The 21,573-nt window shown below is 40.2% G+C and overlaps 1 long non-coding RNA gene across 1 annotated transcript in view; it reads right to left on the reverse strand.

Moving 5' to 3' along the window:
- Nucleotides 1-2,201: 2,201 nt before the first annotated feature.
- LOC116273659 overlaps nucleotides 2,202-21,573 on the reverse strand; it is a 37,680-nt gene continuing 18,308 nt past the window's right edge. The window contains exons 4-5 of the long non-coding RNA XR_004181974.1: nucleotides 5,840-5,973; nucleotides 2,202-2,541 (exon numbers count right to left, since the gene is read on the reverse strand). This is a non-coding gene — a long non-coding RNA (uncharacterized LOC116273659). The remainder of the gene's footprint in view (nucleotides 2,542-5,839; nucleotides 5,974-21,573) is intronic.

Consider the following 21,573-nt stretch of genomic DNA (forward strand, 5'->3'; position numbering starts at 1 on the left):
TCCTGCCTCAGCCTCCCAAGCAGCTGGGACTATAGGCGCGCACCTCCACGCCCAGCTAATTTTTGTATTTTTAGTAGAGCCGGGGTTTCACCATATTGGTCAGGCTGGTCTCGAACTCCTGACTTCGTTATCTGCCTACTTCAGCCTCCCAAAGTGCTGAGATTACAAGCTACCGTGCCTGACTGGTCAAAATATTTTATATGTTCCCTTCCCCATGTGAGTACCTATTAAATAGAAAGATAACTGACCCTTTAAAAAACCCAACACCTAATGTCCCCAGCTTGGAACTACAGTCCAGGCTCAGCAGTTAGATGCCCAGTGGGTCATGGTCAGGCAGGCCACAGGGACAAATGAGTAAAAGTGATCAAGTTGAGGTGGGAGGTAAGGCGAGGCAAGCAGGCAGGAGCCAGGAAGCAGGAGTTCCCAGAAGCTGGAATAAACTCAAAAGTCAAGAACAACACAGCATAGACGAGATTTTGAAAATGAGGGGAGATATGGTCACCTTGCTTCTGGCAGAAAGTCTTCTCTATGTCTATGGTTATACTGGCATCAGCTGATGCTAGGACATGGCCATCTAGAGTCCAGGACTCAGAGTACAGATTAGTACAACAATCCTCAATACTTTACAGGGTCTAATAATGTGGGTCTAGGAGAGAGAGGGCTAGGAAACAACATAGCGATTAGAAGTCCAGATTCTGAAATCAAACTGCCTTTGTTCAAATTTTGCCTCTGTCACTTGCTAGCCATGTGGCATTGGCTAGCCCTGAATTATGTGCTGGAGTTGGCTTGTCTGGTTCCTGAGAACTGATTGTGCATGTCCTTTCCCAGCTCCCTGCTCAGTGATATTCTGTTGGTGGATTGAAATCAGCCATAGTAGGTGTGTTCACATCATGGAAATCTACAAATCAGGGCTTTCTCCACACTATCTCCACCCCCAGAGCTGGTTGTTAAACATCTACCAGCACACCACTGCTCAGTGCTAACATTTATGGGGCTCAGAATAACAGTATAAAGACTCACATGTATACATCCAAAGATTTAAAAGTTATAGGTTATTCTAGCAAACTGTCACATAGAATTATTCTATCTTCTACCTTGGCAAATATATCTTCATAATGACCTGGAGTACCTCTTGTTTTTGTTTTGTTTTGTTTTGTTTTGTTTTTTTGAGACAGAGTCACTATGTTGCCCAGCCTGTACTGGAATTGCTGCACTCAATGGTTCCTCCTGTCTCAGGCTTCCCAAGTAGCTGGGACCACAGGTGCACACCATTGCACTTGGCTCTGGAGCACCATTTTTAAACTTAGAATTCTAATGCTCTTCAGAGTTTTGTGTTAGGTGGCAGTGAGGGAAGAGCCAGCCCCCCTATTTTCCCTCTCCTTCTACTCTGCCCCCAGCTCCATCCCTCACCATGTGAGAACTCCCCATCCTACACACTCAAGCTGCCCCCAAACCTCACAAGCAAAACAGCTGTTCCTTGACCATCCATCTGGCCCAAGAGTACACACATGTGAGGGGAGGTCCACCTCCAGAAGCCCCTGGAGGAAAATGCCTGCACAGGACCTGGAAGTGTTCTCAGGGCTGCTTGGGCAGGGAATTCTAGGGTACATGGCTGTGTTCTAGAAGGTAGAACAGAGCCTCCAGCTAAGCAAGCATCTTGGCCCCACTAAGTCCTCATCCCACAGGGATAGGCAAAAGGAGACCAGAATGGGGCCTTCTAAAGCCCCAGGGTTCCTGTTATCCAGGTCTAAAGGAGGTACTGACTTTGGGCCAGTTACTTAACCTCTCTGTACTCAGTTGTTTCTTTTCACTATAAATGGCAAATAAAAATAGCACTTACCTCCTAGGGTCATCATGAGAATTAAATATGTTAATACTTGTGCAGCACTTAGTGTTGGCCCGTAAGTGCTTGTATAAGGGTTTGTTACATATATAAAACAAGCATTCATGACTTGAAATGCACAGTGGACTGGAAGTCTAAAATCCTAGACTCTAGCCACTGCTTGCCATCTATTAACTCAGGGACATTCCTTCACTTCTCTGAGACTCAGTTTCCTTATCAGTAAGAATGAGAGTTGAACTAAATAATCTTGAAGGTCCCATAATTTGCCATGGCTTATTTTTGTAATTAGTAGAAATTCCAGAAAAATCTTGTATTCACAAGGAAAGAAAAGATGAGATAGTTTCCATGGGGAGGAAAAAAAAAATTATCTTTAAACCTAGTATTTTTGACTGAATTAGAATTTTAACCACGTATAACCAAATGTCATTTAAATTTCTCCCTCCCTAGGATGTATAATTTGAAGGGTATTCTTGTATTAATTATGAGTTTAGTACTATATTTTGATGACATTTACATTTGAAAAATCCCAGGCTGATCCTCCCAGGTCAGTGGCAGTGGAGTGACCTGCCCCTCAGCAAGGCTGCAGATACGACTGGCAGTGAGGTACCACACAGATGGTGTCCAATCTCCATAGCTCCTCTCGCCTGTTCCTTCTTTATCTCAGCGGTGTTCAAGGATTCTGTAGCAGTTATCTATTGCTGTGTAACAAAGTAGCCCAAACTTAGTAGTGTAAACAACAACTGCCATCTATTATTAGATCTTTCACAGGTCTGAGGTCTGACTAAGCTCAGCTAGGTGGTTCTTACTTGGGGTCTCTCATGCATTTGTTTGTGATGGTGGCTGGGGCTGGGGTCATCTCAAAAGCTTCTTCATCCACATGTCTGATGCCTGGGCTAGGCAGACTCAAGCAGCTGGGAGCTGGAAAGGCTGGGGCTGCTCAGACATCTCTCTGCTCTCGACATGGGCTCTGCATCTGATCACCAGTACAGCAGCTTCAGAGTGGACCTATTTCTTGCATGACAGCTGAGAGAACCAAAGGTGCATGTTCCAAAGAGAGATCCAGGCAGAAGCTCTATCACTTTTCATGACCTAAACTTGGAAATCACACAGCATCACTTTTGCTACATTCTATTCATTAAAAATGAATCATTAAGGTTGGCCTGTATGCAAGGGGAGGGAAACTCAAGTCCACCTCTTACAAAAAGGAGTGTCAAAGAATTTGCAGACATGCTTTGAAACCACCAGAGATTCCTCACACAGAGAATGGATGAAATTAGAACCCAAGGAAATAGACAGGGGCCTCCCTTCCCAAGGAAGTCCGTGAGCCTTGAGGAAAGAAGAGGCCAAACTGAAGTCTGCAGGGACCAAGCAAGGAGCCACACTCCTCATAGAAGGCTGGGAAATCCTCAGGCAGAGTGGGGCTTTGTTGGCCTGCCTCTTCAGAGTCCAGCACAGGGTCAAGCATGCCCTGGAGGTAAGAGCCCTTACTCTGTGCACCAAGAGAAGCTGGTTTTTCCAAGTCTACACTCTTCTACCTGTAAAACCTGCCCCGTCTTGGGGAAGACAATGACTAGCTGGACCAATTCTGTGATTCTGAGGGAGTTTCCTGAAGCAAAGCAGTTCTTTTGAACACTAGACCTGCCATCGTTTCCCTACAACTAGATTAAGAGTTGGGGCCAGCTGGACAGTACAAGTAGCCATAGAATATCCCATCAACCTGAGAGATGGAATAAACAAACAGAGGGTGGCCACACCATTTAAAAATAGAACTCTGATCCACAAACTCAGCAGCAACCAGTCCAGAAAGCCAAACCACCTCTGCAGCAATTGGTCTAAAATGGTCACAACTTGGTCAGCTTCCAACTCAGGACCAACGAGAGAAAACCAAATATGCTCCCCAACCCAATCACATAGGATGCCTTGCTTCCAGGTAGCCCATTTCCTGCTTCCCCATACCAACAACTTCCAATCTAGCAAACATGAAGCCTTCCCTTTTCACACTATAAATCATTCACACTGCACTGCTTGCCTTTGAGTCTGTGCCAACCAAAAGGAATGGAGGCTGACTCTCTTGCTATAACCAACTCTGAATACATAGTTTCTGTTTATTTTCATTAGAGTTGTCTTCATTTATTTCCACACACCCAAGGGTTTCCCTCTAAAAAGGACTACAGAAGTAAGTTTTGTTGAGAGGTGGTAATGATTTGCACCTAGTAGCAGGGGAGCAGGTGAGAACCGGAAGGTTTCTGAACATATTTTGAAAGGAAGCTGTAGGAGTTGCTGATGGATCAAATATTTGGTGAGAGAAAGGTTAAGGATGACACAAAGTTTTGGACCCTAAGCAACTGGGTGAATGATGAAACCGTTTTCCAAGATGGTGAACATTGGATCAAGAGTTTAATTTTAGACATTTTGAGGTTGAAGGTGTAAATTTAGGAGTCACCATCTAGTAGATGGGCCTTAAAGTCATGACACTGGATGATATCACATTGGGAAACACCATTTCTTTTACTCAATATGAATTGAGCACTTACTATGTGCCAGGCATTATTTAAGCTCTGTGGATTTAGTGGAAGAAGACGTCGACACTGGCCCACCATTGAGAAGTGTATAGTATGAATTAATAGTACTGTATTGTACATTTCAGAAGCATTTGTTAAGAGGGTGGATCTCATGTTAAGTGTTCCTGCCATGATACATTTTTTTTTTAATTGCAGTTTTGAGATCTCACTACAGGAAATTTATTCATGCCAGTGAATAGGGGACAAATATTATGAGAAGCAGTAATGAGAGATATGACCCAGCAGGAGACTTCTGAGTTGAGACTTAACTAAATGATAATTTGTTGTTAGCCAGGTGAAATGGAAAGAAAAAATCATTTCAGGCAGGGGTAAGAGCATGTGCAAAGGTCCTGTGGAAGGAGAGAGCTTGCCATGATGCACAGACAAGAGGCCATTTGGGTTATGAGCTCAGAGGTGGAGGGCAGCCTCATGGGAGATAAACAGGCAGGGTCTAGACCATGTAGGACCTCATAGGACATGGAAACTTACAGAGATTGGGTTGTTGTTGTTTTCTAAAAACAATGGGAAGTCATTGGAGGATTTTAAGTGCAGAGGATACAGGATCTGATTAATTTAAAATACAGGGTCCCCAAACCTACCCTTGGAGACTCTGATTTAGGAGACCTGGCCTGAGACTTAGCCAGGACCCCAGGGCATGCTGTCATACATATGAACCCCACTTGAAGACGTACTAGAACACCCCTATTTCTCAAAGTGTTGCTAAGCATCCAGTGACACTAAACAAGACTTGGGCATTGCAGAAGTTTGCCTCAGAAAGGGATACCTGTGGCCAGGCTCAGTGGCTCATGCCTATAATCCCAGCATTTTGGGAGGCCAAGGCGGGCGGATCACGAGGTCGGGAGATTGAGACCATCCTGGCTAACACGGTGAAACCCCATCTCTACTAAAAATACAAAAAAAAAAATTAGCCAGATGTGGTGGCTGGTGGCGGGCTCCTGTAGTCCCAGCTGCTTGGGAGGCTGAGGCAGGAGAATGGTGTGAACCCGGGAGGTGGAGCTTGCAGTGAACCGAGATTGCACCACTGCACTCCAGACTGGGCAACAGAGCAGGACTCCATCTCAAAAAAAAAAGAAAAAAGAAAAGAAAAAAGAGAAAGGGATACCTGTGGGGTTTTACCAAGGCCACATGGTACCTGATTAAAATAGAAGAAAATGCATGGAGAGGAATGTGCTACCTTGCAGGCACAGAAGGCAGAGGACTCTGTCAGCCTGCTAACCATGTGTGTGCTCCCAAGACAGCCGGCTTTGCATAGTTCCTTTTCTGTTCATGGTGTTTAAGCTGGCTTTTCAGTAGCTGAATTTCAAAACTGCAAGTTCATAATTTCCAAGAGTGGTGTTTGGAGAGTATCAGCTCCAAACTTTGGGAAATCCCTGTCCAAGCTCCTCTTCCTATTCTCCTTGCTGCTCATACAAACCTTTCCTCTGAGAAGTTAGTGCCCACAATGTTTGACTTCAGGTTACTAATTTGTTGACAAATATCACTGTAGCTCAGCCAAACCGTCACCCCTCATCTTCTGTACAATGATTTGTCTTCATGCCCCTTGCATTCCTGAAATGAAAAAGAGGCAACAGAGAAATAATCAGCAATTGTGACTTGATTACCTCTAAAATTTGAGAGTTTATTAAAAACAAGTGTGATCTAAAGGACATGAAGACACAAAAAGGTATTTGAATGCTTTTCTTGGTCTCATGAGAATCTGGGCAGGTGATTGTGGCTGGAACTAGGGTTGTGACAGTGGAGACAGAGAAATCGACTCAATTGCCAAACAGTTTGGAGGTAAAGGCAACTGCAATTTCACCTTTAGTCTTTTGACTAGATTGCAAAAAGAGTTAATTACTAGGATTTTTCATGATCAGGGTGACAGGATTATGGGAAGGCCCTTCCCTCAGTGATAGAATGCAAGTCTCCCAGAGAAGGACGGCACCATCTCAATCCTTTTCTGGCCTTATCACCTTTGTGTGACTGATTTGACACTGACATGTGCACAGGAGTCCCAGCCCAAAGGCCCTCCTAGCCTGGCAGATAAAATAAAAGCCCCTTTACTTGGAAAAGAAAAACAGTGGTCAACACTGTTGCCAGGCAACATGAGGAGTGCTGAGAACAGTGGCGATCTGCAAATCAAGCCTGCGTCTGGAAACAGCAGTTTTCCCAGCCCAGCCCATTGCTAGCTCATGACAAGGTGAGCACAGGCAGGATTGCTGGTTTCTACCTTTCTAAGAGAGGCCAAAAAATGTGGATTTTTCAAAAAGTGTGAGATCTCTTCATTTTTAAATATTGGAAATCAACTCAAACTTTAAGAAACTCTGTTTTCCAGACTGTATGCTCAGACATGAACTCATTTAATCCTTACATTCATCCTATGAGGTTAAGTGTGATTGTTCTGTTCAGCAGATGAGAAAAACAAGTCTCAAATGGCATGGGGCTTGCTCTATTTTAGTCCAAGATCATAGGCCTGAGTTTCTGTATCTGTAGAATGAGGAAGGGGTGGTTTCTGAGTCCCCTAAACTTGGGTGTGAGGGTCTGTACCAATGAAAATGTGAGCCATTTGCTCAGAAAGAAATCCATAGGCTTCATTATATTTTCAAAGAGATTCCCGACCCAAGCAGGCTAGGTGTCACCATCCCAGAGAGGACTGAATGAATTCTAGCAGGTAGTCAGATGTCCAAAAACATGAAAAGCTGCTCGGCTATCCTGTAGTCAGGGAAATGTAAATGAAAGAAATGGGCTTGTCAGAAAGATTAAGCCATGCATGTGTAAGTGTACATGGCTGGTACGGTGAAACGGTAAATGGCTCATTAAATCATGTGTGGATCCTTTGGTCAGTCACTTTTCTCTTTCTGGGATGTCTGTGGTAGTTCTAGAGCTGATACATGCTGACATGTGCCCAATGGTGTCAGAATTTCTGTGCACCAACCTTCAAGGAACAATTTTAAAGCTCAGTGCTTCAGATGACACTGTTCAAGGCCAATTCTAGCTGTTTAAAACCAATTGGGTGTCTTTTTAATGGTTTTATAACACCCTGTCCTCCTCTATACTGCAAAAAAAATTTCAGTAATAATCATGGAATGAAACTAATCATAATGAAGGCAAGAAAAGAAATGCAGACTGAGAATGTTTCTATTATTGTATTATATGTGTATAATTATGCCAAAAAATTAAAAATTAAATATTATATTACAATAAGGAAAAATAATTATTAATGTTTTAAAATTATATCAGTCTGATTTTTGAAAAAAAGAAAAAAATTACCTACTTTATCTCAGTAATGAAAACGTTATATTTCTGTTTTTAAAATATTTTTATATTTCAATTGATTTTTGGGAAACAGGTGGTGTTTGGTTACATGTATAAGTTCTTTAGTGGTGATTTCTGAGATTTGGCACTCATTATCCAAGCAGTGTACACTGAGCCCAGTGTGAAGTCTTTTATCCTTCACCCTCCTCCCACGCTTTCCCCGAATCCCCAAAGTCTATTGTATCATTCTTATGTCTTTGTGTCCTCATAGCTTAGCTCCCACATAGGAGTGAAAACATACGATGTTTGGTTTTCCATTCCTGAGTTACTTCACTTAGAAAAATGGTCTCTAATTCCATCCAGGTTGCTGCAAATGCCATCATTTCATTCCTTTTTATGGTTGAGTAGTATCCACGATGTGTGTGTGTATATATATACACACACACATTTTTTGTTTGCTTTGTCGAAGATCAGTTAGCTGTAAGTATTTGGCTTTATTTCTGGGTTCTCTTTATATACACACACACACACACACACATACACACACACACATACATATACACACATACATGTATATATAATATATACATATAAATATATATGTGTATATAATATATACATATAAATATATGTGTGTATATATGTATTTATAATATATACATATAAATATATAAATATATATAAATATAATATATGTATATAAATATATATGTATATATACACACATATAAAAATGTATGTGTATATAATATATACAATTTGTTTAATATATACATATAAGTATATATAGTGCATACCTTTTTCGTATAATGACTTCTTTTCCTCTGGGTAGATACACAGTGGTGGCATTGCTGGATCAAACCATAGATCTACTTTTATTTCTTTAAGGAATCTACACACTGTTTTCCATAGTGGTTGTACTAGTTTACATTCCCACCAACAGTGTACAAGTATTCCCTTTTCACCACATCCACACCAACATCTATTTTTTTAAATTTTTTGATTATGGTCATTCTTGCAGGAGTAAGATGATATCACATTGTAGTTTTGATTTGCATTTTCATAATAATTAGTGATGTTGAGCATTTTTTCATACTTGTTGGCCATTGGTGTATCTTCTTTTGAGAATTGTCTATTCATGTCCTTGGCTCACTTTTTGATGGGATTGTTTGTTTTCTTCCTGCTAATTTGTTTGAGGTCCTTGTAGATTCTGAATATTTGTCCTTTGTCAGATGTATAGATTGCAAAGCTTTACTCCCACTCTATGTGAGAGAAAAAGCTATCTGTTAACTCTGCTGATTATTTCTTTTGCTGTGCAGAAGCTTTTCAGTTTAATTAAGTCCCATCTATTTATCTTTGTTTTTGTTGCATTTGCTTTTGGGTTGTTGGTCATTACGTCTTTGTCTAAGCCAATGGCTAGAAGGGTCTCTCCAAAGTTATCTTCTAGAATTTTTATGGTTTCAGTTCTTAGATTTAAGTCTCTGATCTATCTTGAGTTGATTTTTATATAAGGTGAGAGATGAGGATCCAATTTCATTCTTCTACATGTGGCTGGCCAGTTATCCCAGCACTGTTTGTTGAATAGGGTATCCTTTCCCCACTTTATGTTTTTGTTGGCTTTGTCGAAGATCAGTTAGCTGTAAGTATTTGGCTTTATTTCTGGGTTCTCTATTATGTTCCATTGGTCTATATGCCTATTTTTATATCAATACCATGCTGTTTTGGTGACTGTATTAGTCAGAGTTCTCTAGAAGGACAGAATTCTATGAGTTCTGTCCTTCTAGAGAACTCTGACAGATTGAAGGGGAGTTGGGGAGTTTTTTAAGTGTTAACTCACATGATCACAAGGTCCCACAATAGGCCATCTGCAAGCTGAGGAGCAAGAAAAGCCAGTCCCTGTCCCAAAACTGAAGCACTTGGAGTCTGATGTTTGAGGGCAGGAAGACTCCAGCATGGGAGGAAGATTTAGGCTGGGAGGCTAGGCCTGCCTAGTCTTTTCATGTTTTTCTGCCTGCTTTATATTCTAGCTGTGCTGGCAACTGATTAGATGGTGTCCACCCAGATTAAGGGTGGGTTTGCCTTTCCCAGCCCACTGACTCAAATGTTAAACTCCTTTGGCAACACCATCACAGACACAACCAGGATGAATATTTTGCATCCTTCAGTCCAATTAAGTTGACACTCGGTATTAACCGTGACCATAGCCTTATAGTATAGCTTGAAATCAGGTAATGTGATGCCTCCAGATTTGTTTGTTTGTTTGTTTGTTTGTTTTTTGCTTAGGCTTGCTTTGGCTATGTGGGCTCTTTTTTGGTTGCATATGAATTTTAGGACTTTTTTTTTTGTAGTTTTGTGAAGAATGATGGTGATATTTTAATGAAAATTACATTGAATTTGTAGATTGCTTTTGGCAATCTGGTCATTTTTACAATACTGATTCTACCCATCCATGAGCATGGGATGTATTTCTATTTGTTTGTATCATCTGTTATTTCTTTCAGTAGTTTTGTGGTTTTTCTTGTAGAGGTCTTTTACTTCCTTGATTAAGTATATTCCAAAGTATTTTAATTTTTTTGCAGCTATTGTAAAAAAGGTTGAGTTCAAGGAGTCAGATTCTCAGCCTGGTCACTTTTGGTGTATAGCAGAGCTACTGATTTGTGCATATTAATTTTATATCCTGAAACATTGCTGAAGTCATTACCAGTTCAAGGAGATTTCTGGATGAGGCTTTAGGGTTTTCTTGGTCTATAATCATATCATTGGCAAACATGACTGTTTGAATTCCTCTTTGGATGCCCTATTTGGATGCCCTTTTTCTGTTTCTCTTGTCTGATGGCTGTGGCTAGGACTTCCAATACTATGTTGAATAGAAGTGGTGAAAGTGGGCATCTTTGTCTTGTTTCAGTTCTCAGGGCGGAACGCCTTCAGCCTTTCCCCATTCCATATAATGTTGGCTGTGGGCTTGTCATAGATGGTTTTATTACATTGAGGTAAGTCCCTTGTGTGCTGATTTTGCTGAGGGCTTTAATCATAAAGGGATGCTGGATTTTGTCAAATGCTTTTTCTGCATCTATTGAGATGATCGTGACGTTTTTGTTTTTAATGCTATTTATGTGATGTATCACATTTATTGAGTTGCTTATGTTAAACCATCCCTGCATTCTTGGTATGAAACCACTTGATCATGGTGGATTATCTTTTTGATATATTGTTGGATTCTCTTAGCTAGTATTCTGTTGAGGATTTTTGCATGTATGTTCATCAGGGATATTGGCCTGTAGTTTTCTTTTTTTGTTATGTCCTTTCCTGGTTTTGGTATTAGGGTGATACTGGCTTCATAGAATGATTTAGGGAGGATTCCCTCTTTCTCTATCTTTTGGAATAGTGTCAATAGGATTGGTACCAATTCTTCTTTGAATGTCTGATAGAATTCAGTTGTGAATCCATCTGGTCCTGGACTTTTTTTTGTTGGCAGTTTTTAAATTACCATTTCAATCTCACTGCTTGTTATTTGTCTGTTCAGAGTTTCTATTTCTTCCTGGTTTAATCTAGGAGGGTTGTATATTTCCAGGAATTTATCCATCTCCCCTAGGTTTTCTAGTTTATGCACATAAAGGTGCTTATAGTAGCCTTGAGTGATCTTTTGTATTTCTGTGGTGTCAGTTGTAATATCTCCCATTTCATTTCTAATTGAGCTTATTTGGATCTACTCTCTTGTTTCTGTTTTGTTTTTTGTTTTGTTTAGTCTCATGAATGGTCTATCAATTTTATTTATCTTTTCAAAGAACCAGCTTTTTGTGTCCTTGATCTTTTGTACTTTTTTTGTTTCAATTTCATTTAGTTATGCTCTGATCTTTGCTCTTTCTTTCCTTCTGCTGGGTTTGTGTCTGATTTGTTCTTGTTTCTGTAGTTTCTTGAGGTGTGACCTTCGATTTTCTATTTGTGCTTTTTCAGACTTTTTGACATAGGCATTTAATGCTATGAACTTTCCTCTTAGCACCACTTTTGCTGTATCCCAGAGGTTTTGATAGGTTGTGTCACTATTATTGTTCAGTTCAAATAATTTTTTAATTTCTATCTTTATTTCATTGCTGACCCAACAATCATTCAGCAGTAGGTTATTTGATTTCCATGTATTTGCATAGTTTTGAGGGTTCCATTTGGAGTTGATTTCCAGTTTTATTCCACTGTGGTCTGAGCGAGTACTTGATATAATTTCGATTTTCTTAAATTTGTTGAGACTTGTTTTGTGGCCTATCATATGGACTATCTTGGAGAATGTTCCATGTGCTGATGAACAGAATGCATATTTTGCAGTTGTTGGGTAGAATGTTCTGTAAATATCTGTTAAATTCATTTGTTCTAGGGTATAGTTCAAGTCCATTGTTTCTTTGTTGACATTCTATCCTGATGACCTGTCTAGTGCTGTCAGTGGAGTACTGAAGTCCCCTACTATTATTGTGTTGCTGTTTATCTCATTTCTTAGGTCTAGGACTGATTGTTTTATAAATTTGGCAGCTTCAGTGTTAGGTGCATATATACATATAGGATTGTGATATTTTCCTGTTGGACTAGTCCTTTTATCATTATATAATGTCCCTCTTTGTCTTTTTTTAACTACTGTTGCTTTAAAGTTTGTTTTGTCTGATATAAGAACAGCTACTCCTGCTCACTTTTGGTTTCCATTTGCATGGAATATCTTTTTCCACCCCTTTACCTTAAGTTTATGTGAGTCCTTCTGTGTCAGGTGAGTCTCTGGAAAACAGCAGATACTTGGTTGGTGAATTCTTTCTGCCATTCTGTATCTTTTAAGTGCAGCATTTAGGCCATTTACATTCACCTTAGTATTGAGATGTGAGGTACTATTCTGTTTGTTGTGTGATTTGTTGCCTGAATATCTTGTGGTTTTTTTCATCATGTTATTGTTATATAGGTCCTGTCAGAATTATGCTTTAAGGAGATTATATTTTGGTGTATTTTGAGGATTTGTTAGAGCTCCTTTTAGCAGTTCTTGCAGTGCTGGCTTGGTAGTGGTGAATTCTCTCAGCACTTGCTTGTCTGAAAAAGACTAGCTTTCCTTCATTTATGAAGCTTAGTTTCACTGGAGACAAAATTATTGGCTGATAATTATTTTGTTTAAAGAGGCTAAAGATAAGACCCCAATCCCTTCTAGCTTGTAGGGATTCTGCTAAGAGATCTGCTAGATAATCTGATAGATTTTCCTTTATAGGTTACCTGGTGCTTTTGCCTCACAGCTCTGAAGGTTCTTTTCTTTGTCTTGACTTTAGACAATCTGATGACTATTTTCTGAGGTGGTGATTTTTTTTGTGATGAATTTCCCAGGTGTTCTTTGAGCATCTTGGATTTGAATGTCTAAATCTCTAGCAAGGCCAGGGATGTTTTCCTCAATTATACCCTCAGATATATTTTCCAAACTTTTAGATTTCTCTTCTTCCTTGGGAACACCAATTATTCTTGGGTTTGGTAATTTAATGTAATCCCTTGTTGGAGGGATTACAAACTTCTTGGAGGCTTTGTACATTTTTTAAAATTATTTTTTCTTTGTCTTTGTTGGACTGGGTTAATTTGAAAGCCTTCTACTTGTTTGATTCTATTGCTGAGACTTTCCAGTGCATTTTGCATTTCTCTAAAAGTGTCCTTCATCTTCAGAAGTTGTGATTGTTTTTTATTTATCCTATCTATTTCACTGGAGACTTTTCCATTTATACCCTGCATCTTTTTTTAAAATTTCTTTAAGTCAGACTTCACCTTTCTCTGGTGCCTCCTTTATTAGCTTGATAATTGACCTTCTGAATTCTTGTGTCTCTATCTCCTTCAGTTCTGCTCTGATCTTAGTTATTTCTTGCCTTCTGCTAGCTTTAGAATGTGTTTGCTCTTGCTTCTCTAGTTCTTTTAATTGTGATGTTAGAGTGTCAATTTTAGATCTTTCCTGCTTTCTCTTGTGGGCATTTAGTGCTATAAATTTCCCCCTACACACTGCTTTAAATGTGTCCCAGAGATTCTGGTATGTTGTATCTTTGTTCTCATTGGTTTCAAAGAACATCTTTATTTCTGCCTTCATTTCGTGATGTACCCAGTAGTCATTCAGGAGCAGGTTGTTCAGTTTCCATGTAGTTGAGCAGTTTTGATTGAGTTTCTTAGTCCTGAGTTCTAGTTTGATTGCACTGTGGTCTGAGAGACAGTTTGTTATAATTTCTGTTCTTGTACATTTGCTGAGGAGTGCTTTACTTCCAATTATGTGGTCAATTTTGGAATAAGTGCGATGTGGTGCTGGGAAGAATGTATATTCTGTTGATTTGGGGTGGAGAGTTCTATAGATGTCTATTAGGTCTGCTTGCTGCAGAGATGAGTTCAATTCCTGGATATCCTTGTTAACTTTCTGTCTCGTTGATCTGTCTAATGTTGACAGTGGAGTGTTGAAGTCTCCCATTATTATTGTATGAGAGTCTAAGTCTCTTTGTAAGTCTCTAAGGACTTGCTTTATGAATCTGGGTGCTCCTGTATTGGGTGCATATATATTTAGGATAGTTAGTTCTTCCTGTTGAATTGATCCCTTTACCATTATGTAATGGCCTTCTTTGTCTCTTTTGATCTTTGATGGTTTAAAGTCTATTTTATCAGAGACTAGTATTGCAACCCCTGCTTTCTTTTGTTCTCCATTTGCTTGGTAAATCTTCCTGCATCCCTTTATTTTGAGCCTATGTATGTCTCTGCATGTGAGATGGGTCTCCTGAATACAGCAGACTGATGGGTCTTGACTCTTTATCCAGTTTGCCAGTCTATGTCTTTTAATTGGAGCATTTAGTCCATTTACATTTAAGGTTAATATTGTTATGTGTGAACTTGATCCTGCCATTATGATATTAACTGGTTATTTTGCTCGTTAGTTGATGCAGTTTCTTCCTAACCTCGATGGTCTTTACATTTTGGCATGTTTTTGCAATGGCTGGTACAGGTTGTTCCTTTCCATGTTGAGTGCTTCCTTCAGGGTCTCTTGTAAGGCAGGCCTAGTGGTGACAAAATCTCTAAGCATTTGCTTATCTGTAAAGGATTTTATTTCTCCTTCACTTATGAAACTTAGTTTGGCTGGATATGAAATTCTGGGTTTAAAATTCTTTTCTTTAAGAATGTTGAATATTGGCCCCCACTCTCTTCTGGCTTGGAGAGTTTCTGCCGAGAGATCTGCTGTGAGTCTGATGGGCTTCCCTTTGTGGGTAACCCGACCTTTCTCTCTGGCTGCCCTTAAGATTTTTTCCTTCATTTCAACTTTGGTGAATCTGGCAATTATGTGTCTTGGAGTTGCTCTTCTCGAGGAGTATCTTTGTGGCGTTCTCTGTATTTCCTGGATTTGAATGTTGGCCTGCCCTACTAGGTTGGGGAAGTTCTCCTGGATGATATCCTGAAGAGTGTTTTCCAACTTGGTTCCATTTTCTCCCTCACTTTCAGGCACCCCAATCAGACGTAGATTTGGTCTTTTCACATAATCCCATACTTCTTGCAGGCTTTGTTCATTTCTTTTTCTTCTTTTTTCTTTTGGTTTCTCTTCTCGCTTCATTTCATTCATTTGATCCTCAATCGCTGATACTCTTTCTTCCAGTTGATCGAGTCGGTTACTGAAGCTTGTGCATTTGTCACGTATTTCTCGTGTCATGGTTTTCATCTCTTTCATTTCGTTTATGACCTTCTCTGCATTAATTACTCTAGCCATCAATTCTCCCACTTTTTTTTCAAGATTTTTAGTTTCTTTGCACTGGGTACGTAATTCCTCCTTTAGCTCTGAGAAGTTTGATGGACTGAAGCCTTCTTCTCTCATCTCGTCGAAGTCATTCTCCGTCAAGCTTTGATCCGTTGCTGGCGATGAGCTGCGCTCCTTTGCCGGGGGAGATGCACTCTTATTTTTTGAATTTCCAGCTTTTCTGCCCTGCTTTTTCCCCATCTTTGTGGTTTTATCTGCCTCTGGTCTTTGATGATGGTGACGTACTGATGGGGTTTTGGTGTAGGTGTCCTTCCTGTTTGATAGTTTTCCTTCTAACAGTCAGGACCCTCAGCTGTAGGTCTGTTGGAGATTGCTTGAGGTCCACTCCAGACCCTGTTTGCCTGGGTGTCAGCAGCAGAGGCTGCAGAAGATAGAATATTGCTGAACAGCGAGTGTACCTGTCTGATTCTTGCTTTGGAGGCTTCCTCTCAGGGGTGTACTGCACCCTGTGAGGTGTGGGGTGTCAGACTGCCCCTAGTGGGGGATGTCTCCCAGTTAGGCTACTCAGGGGTCAGGGACCCACTTGAGCAGGCAGTCTGTCCCTTCTCAGATCTCAACCTCTTCAAAGCTGTCAGACAGAGTCGTTTGCGTCTGCAGAGGTTTCTGCTGCTTTTGTAGTTATCTGTGCCCTGTCCCCAGAGGTGGAGTCTACAGAGACAGGCAGGTTTCCTTGAGCTGCTGTGAGCTCCACCCAGTTCGAGCTTCCCAGCGGGTTTGTTTACCTACTTAAGCCTCAGCAATGGCGGGCGCCCCTCCCCCAGCCTGGCTGCTGCCTTGCCGCGAGATCGCAGACTGCTGTGCTAGCAATGAGGGAGGCTCCGTGGGCGTGGGACCCTCCTGGCCAGGTGTGGGATATTATCTCCAGGTGTGCCTGTTTGCTTAAAGCACAGTATTGGGGTGGGAGTTACCCAATTTTCCAGGTGTTGTGTGTCTCAGTTCCCCTGGCTAGGAAAAGGGATTCCCTTTCCCCTTGCGCTTCCCAGGTGAGGCGATGCCTCGCCCTGCTTCAGCTCTCGCTGGTCGGGCTGCAGCAGCTGACCAGCACCGATTGTCCGGCACACCCTAGTGAGATGAACCCAGTACCTCAGTTGAAAATGCAGAAATCACCGGTCTTCTGTGTCGCTCGCGCTGGGAGTTGTAGACTGGAGCTGTTCCTATTCGGCCATCTTGCTCTGCCCACCGAAAGATCCTTCTGAATTCTTTTCCTGGCAGTTTTCTCCAGCAATTCAGAGATTTTGTCTTGGTTTGGATCCAATGCTGGTGAGCTAGTGTGATCTTTTGATGGTATTAAAGAACCTTGTTTTATCATGTTACTAGAATTGTTTTTCTGGTTTCTTCTCATTTGGGTAGACTGTGTCAGAGGGAAGATCTGAGAATCAAGGGTTGCTGTTCTTTTGCCCCACAGGGGTGCTCCCTTGATGTGGTCCTCTCCACCTTCCCCTAGGGATGGGGCTTCCTGAGAGCCAAACTGCAGTGATTGTTATTTCTCTTCTGGATCTAGCCACTCAGCAGAACTACCAGGCTCCAGGCTGGTACTGGAGAGTGTCCACAAGGAGTTTTTTGATGTGACTCCTCTTCTAGTCTGGCAGCTGTGGATACCAGCACCTGCTCTGGTGGAGGTGGCAGGGGAGTGAAGTGGACTCTGAGGGTCCTTGGTTGTATTTTTGTTAAATGCACTGGTCTCGTGTTGGTTGGTCTCCAGCCAGAAGATGGTGCTTTCAAGAGTGCATCAGCTGCAGTAGGATAGGAAGGATACAAGCTTGCCCTTGGTCAGGTGGTGTGCTGGGCCATAGAGCTCCCAAGAGATTATGTCCTTTGTCCTCAGAGTTTGTTGGCTGTCCCACGGAGCCTGCAGCAGCAATCCACCTCCTTCAAAGGGTCTGCTAATTCTCTTGGCCTTCCTGTTATATTCCTATGGTGGTTCTTAGAGCAAAGGTTCACGATATGGGTCTCCACATGCTGGTCTGTCTATCTGAGTGATAGCTGCAAATTAGTCCTGCGTCCTAGCCACCATTTTCCTCTGAAAACATTGTATTTCTTGATTTTGAGCTTTAACTTCTGCAAATGTCAGTTATTTTGTCAATATTTGCATATCCATGTTAAAGAAACAGCCAGATTTGTCCACCTATCTTCACTCACAGTTCATTAAAAACTCATTATTAATTTTAATTTTGAAAGTTTCTTTAACACGAAGCAACCAATAAATCTTTAAGTCTTAAGCATAAAGATAAATTAGATAGAGATTAATAAAAATCACATTTCACAAGAAATTCCAGAAATTGTACCATTGTTCACATCTTTGTTTCTTCAGGATTGACCTCAGTGGATTTCAAATGTCTCTGCAGTTGAAACACTTCCACTAAAATATTTTTGTATTTTTGCCAGAAATCTCATTGTAAGTTTCTATTACATCTTCTACTAAAACTTAACAAATGATTGAATAGTGAACACTGATTTGATCCACTGCTGTAGAGTAAATGTCTAGTTCTTGGTGAAAATGATCAAGGTGTTCAAATATTGCCCTTGTGATTTCTTGGCACTGTAAGACCGGCACATTTTATCATTTTTCCTGGCACTCTTCTTCAACATTTGATTATGTTTTATATGGAATTATTTATTTCCTTATTTTTTATGGTTATTGCATTGTTCATGGGCTTCTCCACAATTTCTGTGCACCAAACTTCAAGGAAAATTTTAAAGCCTGGTGCTAATGTATCTTCAGAATACGTTATTCAAAACTGATTCTAACTGTTTGGAAATATTTTCATGTTTTTTTTTAATCTCAAAAAAGAAAAATTGCATTCAGCTATCATGGTTTATTTTAAATCTCCTGTTTAAGCACAAAAATGTGTGGTACCACAATGGCTGCATACATAAACCACACCTGAAGTTAGAGAGAATTTTTGAGAACCTCATAAATTTACTCTTGAAACAAACATGTAGCTGAGTCCATGTGTGTTTGAGGCCAAGTACATAACTGGGATTTGAAGCTTTACATATCTATTCTATCTATTCTTAAGACTCAACAGTAACCACAGAAATTGCCTAGAATTTAGGCCAATGAAAGATTTTTGAGGGGAGGGGCATGTTACCAATAACACTGTTTAACATGGCCAATGTCTGGTGATAATAAAAAGCAAACCAACTTTTAGTCAGTTTTATTACTATTTTTGTATCCTCTACATACAGTGTGACATTTTATTGTTTATACCTTGGGCAGCTACTGCCACTGTTCCACACTTGGTATGCTAATGTTGACAGACAATACATTCATTAATAATTCTGAGAGTCATTAAAAGATATGATAGCATGCAGTGCTGGCCAGGATGGGGGTGTCTGGAGTAGGGGGAGACAGAAGAGGAAAAGAGAGGGCAGATTACAGTAGACTAATGCATTGCTGGAGGAGATGGGGATCATTCTAGCCCTTGGGATAGAATTTGGCAATAGCTATTAAAATTAAATGTAAACATTCCCTTTAATCCAACAATCCTACTCCTGGGAATCAATCCTGTAGAAATAGAAGTCTTAGTTTATAAGGATCTATGGCCAGTAATGTTTATTGGGCATTGCTTGTGATAGAAAAAAATGGAAAGAAGCACATCAATGAGGGAAGATTGGAAATATTGTCAAATGTCTGAACCATGGAATTCCACACAGCCACTAATAAATTAGATTTGCACTGGGCAACTTAAAATGATTTTCATGTTTTATTAAGTGAAAAAAGAAAGTGGGCTAAAAGTGTTTATCAACAACAATAAGGCCTTATACATGTGAATATGTGACTTTATATGGTTGTAAGAGCCTAGAGAAAAACATTTATGAACCGAAGGAGTCATGCACTCTTGGTTTATTAGAGAGAAGGGAGGGGAAAGGTCAAAGGAAGAGAAAATAATATTTTAAAAGCTGTTTTTTATTGTGGGGCTCTTCTTTATTCGCTTTCATCTACAGCTTTTTACCATTTATGTAAAATTATGTGTGTGTGTACGTAGCCACAGAGGGCTACGAAGAGAGGATGCCAGCAGACTCTCCAGCATCATCCACTAACACTTTCTAAGATGACAGAAATGTGCTACATCTGCACAGTAGCCATGAGGCTCCTGAGCTGCTGAGCACTTGGAATATGGTTAGTGTGACCAAGGAAGTAAATTGTACTGTACTGGCTAAACTTAAATAGTTTAACTATTGTAGACAATAGTTTTTGATAAGCAGTAGAGTTGTGGTTTATTTTTATTTTCTTCCTTCTACTCTTCTATAGTGTTTAAATATTTCTATAGTTATTAATTATGTAATCAGAAAAAAAATAGGCAGAAGTAGTATGTGTAGTGATTAAGAGCTCAGAGTTAGATCCAAACAGCCTGGTTCAATTCCTAGCCCTCCTTCTTCATTGCTTAAAAGTTTTAGAAAATTTCTGAATCTGAAATTATTTCCCTCACTGTGCCTCAGTTTTCTCACCAGTAAAATGGACATAATCATGATACCTATATCATGGAGTCATCATGAGGATTAAATGAATGTATACTTGGAACTTAGAACAATAAGTGCTTAGAACAATACCTAGAACATGGCAAGTGTTTGATAAGATTTACAAATAGAAATATTATTAGTTGTACTTGTCAAGGGTCTTAGTTGCAAGGAATAGAAGATTCTGGCTAAAGAATTTACTGAATAGATACTGGTGAGCTCACAAAAATGTTGATGTGTCTGGAGGACCAAGTTCAAGGCCAAAGGGCAGATCCCAAATGATATCTCATTACTGGTTCTGGTGAGGAAGCCACTGTGCTAATGTTGTCTGAGAGCAATTGCTTCCCTTCTATTCCAGAGTAAAAGTCTTTGCTGGTAGGTCAGATTGGCAGAGCATAGATCACATGTCTGTGCCCTAGCTGCAAGGGAGTCTATGTAAGCAAGCCCTCATCTAACACTTTCAGCTTCTTTTGGGAAGGTGACCAAAAGTTGGGAGCTCCCTGCAAATAAAAAAGAACTTCATATGCTGGGCAGCCAAAACCAAAATATTTTAAAAATATACAATAAATGCCATTTAAACTAGGGAAAGGCTGGGAAGAAAGGGAAACTAATATTAAAATTTTAAGTAGACCTGGATTCTGGACTCATTAAATACTTTTTAGGGGTAACTAGCTCTCTGAAACCTTGTTTTTATATCTGAAATCAAAGTGTTGAATCAGATGAACTCTCTGGATGTTGATGGCTGTGAAGTGTCACATTCTCAGATCATCTCTGTGGTTGGCATGACTTGAAACAAAGAAACAAGAAGATCCCATAATTATGCTGAAAAAAATGATTATTTTTATCTTAAGTCACCCCAGAATTTGTATTTAGAAATGGACAAGGTAAACATTTGTACAGGAATTTGTATTTCTTCCCTTAAAGTAACTTGTCAGTATTATACTGTTGGTTGTTGGAATTGAGAGAAGATCTTCTCTCTCCAGACGCCAAAGCCAGTCATCTTGTGCTCTCTGAAATGGACCAGACTATTTTTAAAAGGGAGAGAAAGAGGTGCCATGAGGTGATAAAAGGGACAAAAAAAGGTAAACTTGGTTTCTGTAAAAGTTTTTTGGAGAGTGATAGCTTTTTCCATGTCAGCCATACTCAGAGGTAAGGGGGAAAAACTCCTGTCTAGCTCTCCCACATCTGCTGTGAAGGTTACTAGGGTTCTTATAGGCTTTTCTTCTGAATTACCATAACATATATTTAGGACTATTCCTATTTCATCTGAAAGTTTTTATTGAAATGTACTGCTTGTATGCACATGCTTGTTTAAGTTTTGCTGAAATCTTAAGTACCATTCCATGGCATCTTAATTTTTCTTCCTGTGGGGGATGTTTCTCTTACTTCATAAACCGAAGACAGGGCTTTCCAAAGTTTTTCACATCCAAGCACTCATAAAAATTATATTTGTACAGTATGTGAGGTTACTTCAGATTCTGAGTTGTCTTGGGGACTCCAGCCTAGCCACCCTGAAAACTGAGGGCATCAATGATGCTACCATCTGTATCACTTTCCTGGTTCACTAGTGTACGAGGCACTCCTCAGAAAGCTCTGGCCTAAGCCCATGGGAAAAATTAGGTTTGATATACCAAAGCAGTTTTTACATACAGTTTTCCAGGGATGGGTCTGCTAAA

The sequence above is a fragment of the Papio anubis genome, chromosome 2 (genome assembly GCF_008728515.1).
Source record: "Papio anubis isolate 15944 chromosome 2, Panubis1.0, whole genome shotgun sequence".
Lineage (NCBI taxonomy): Eukaryota > Metazoa > Chordata > Mammalia > Primates > Cercopithecidae > Papio > Papio anubis.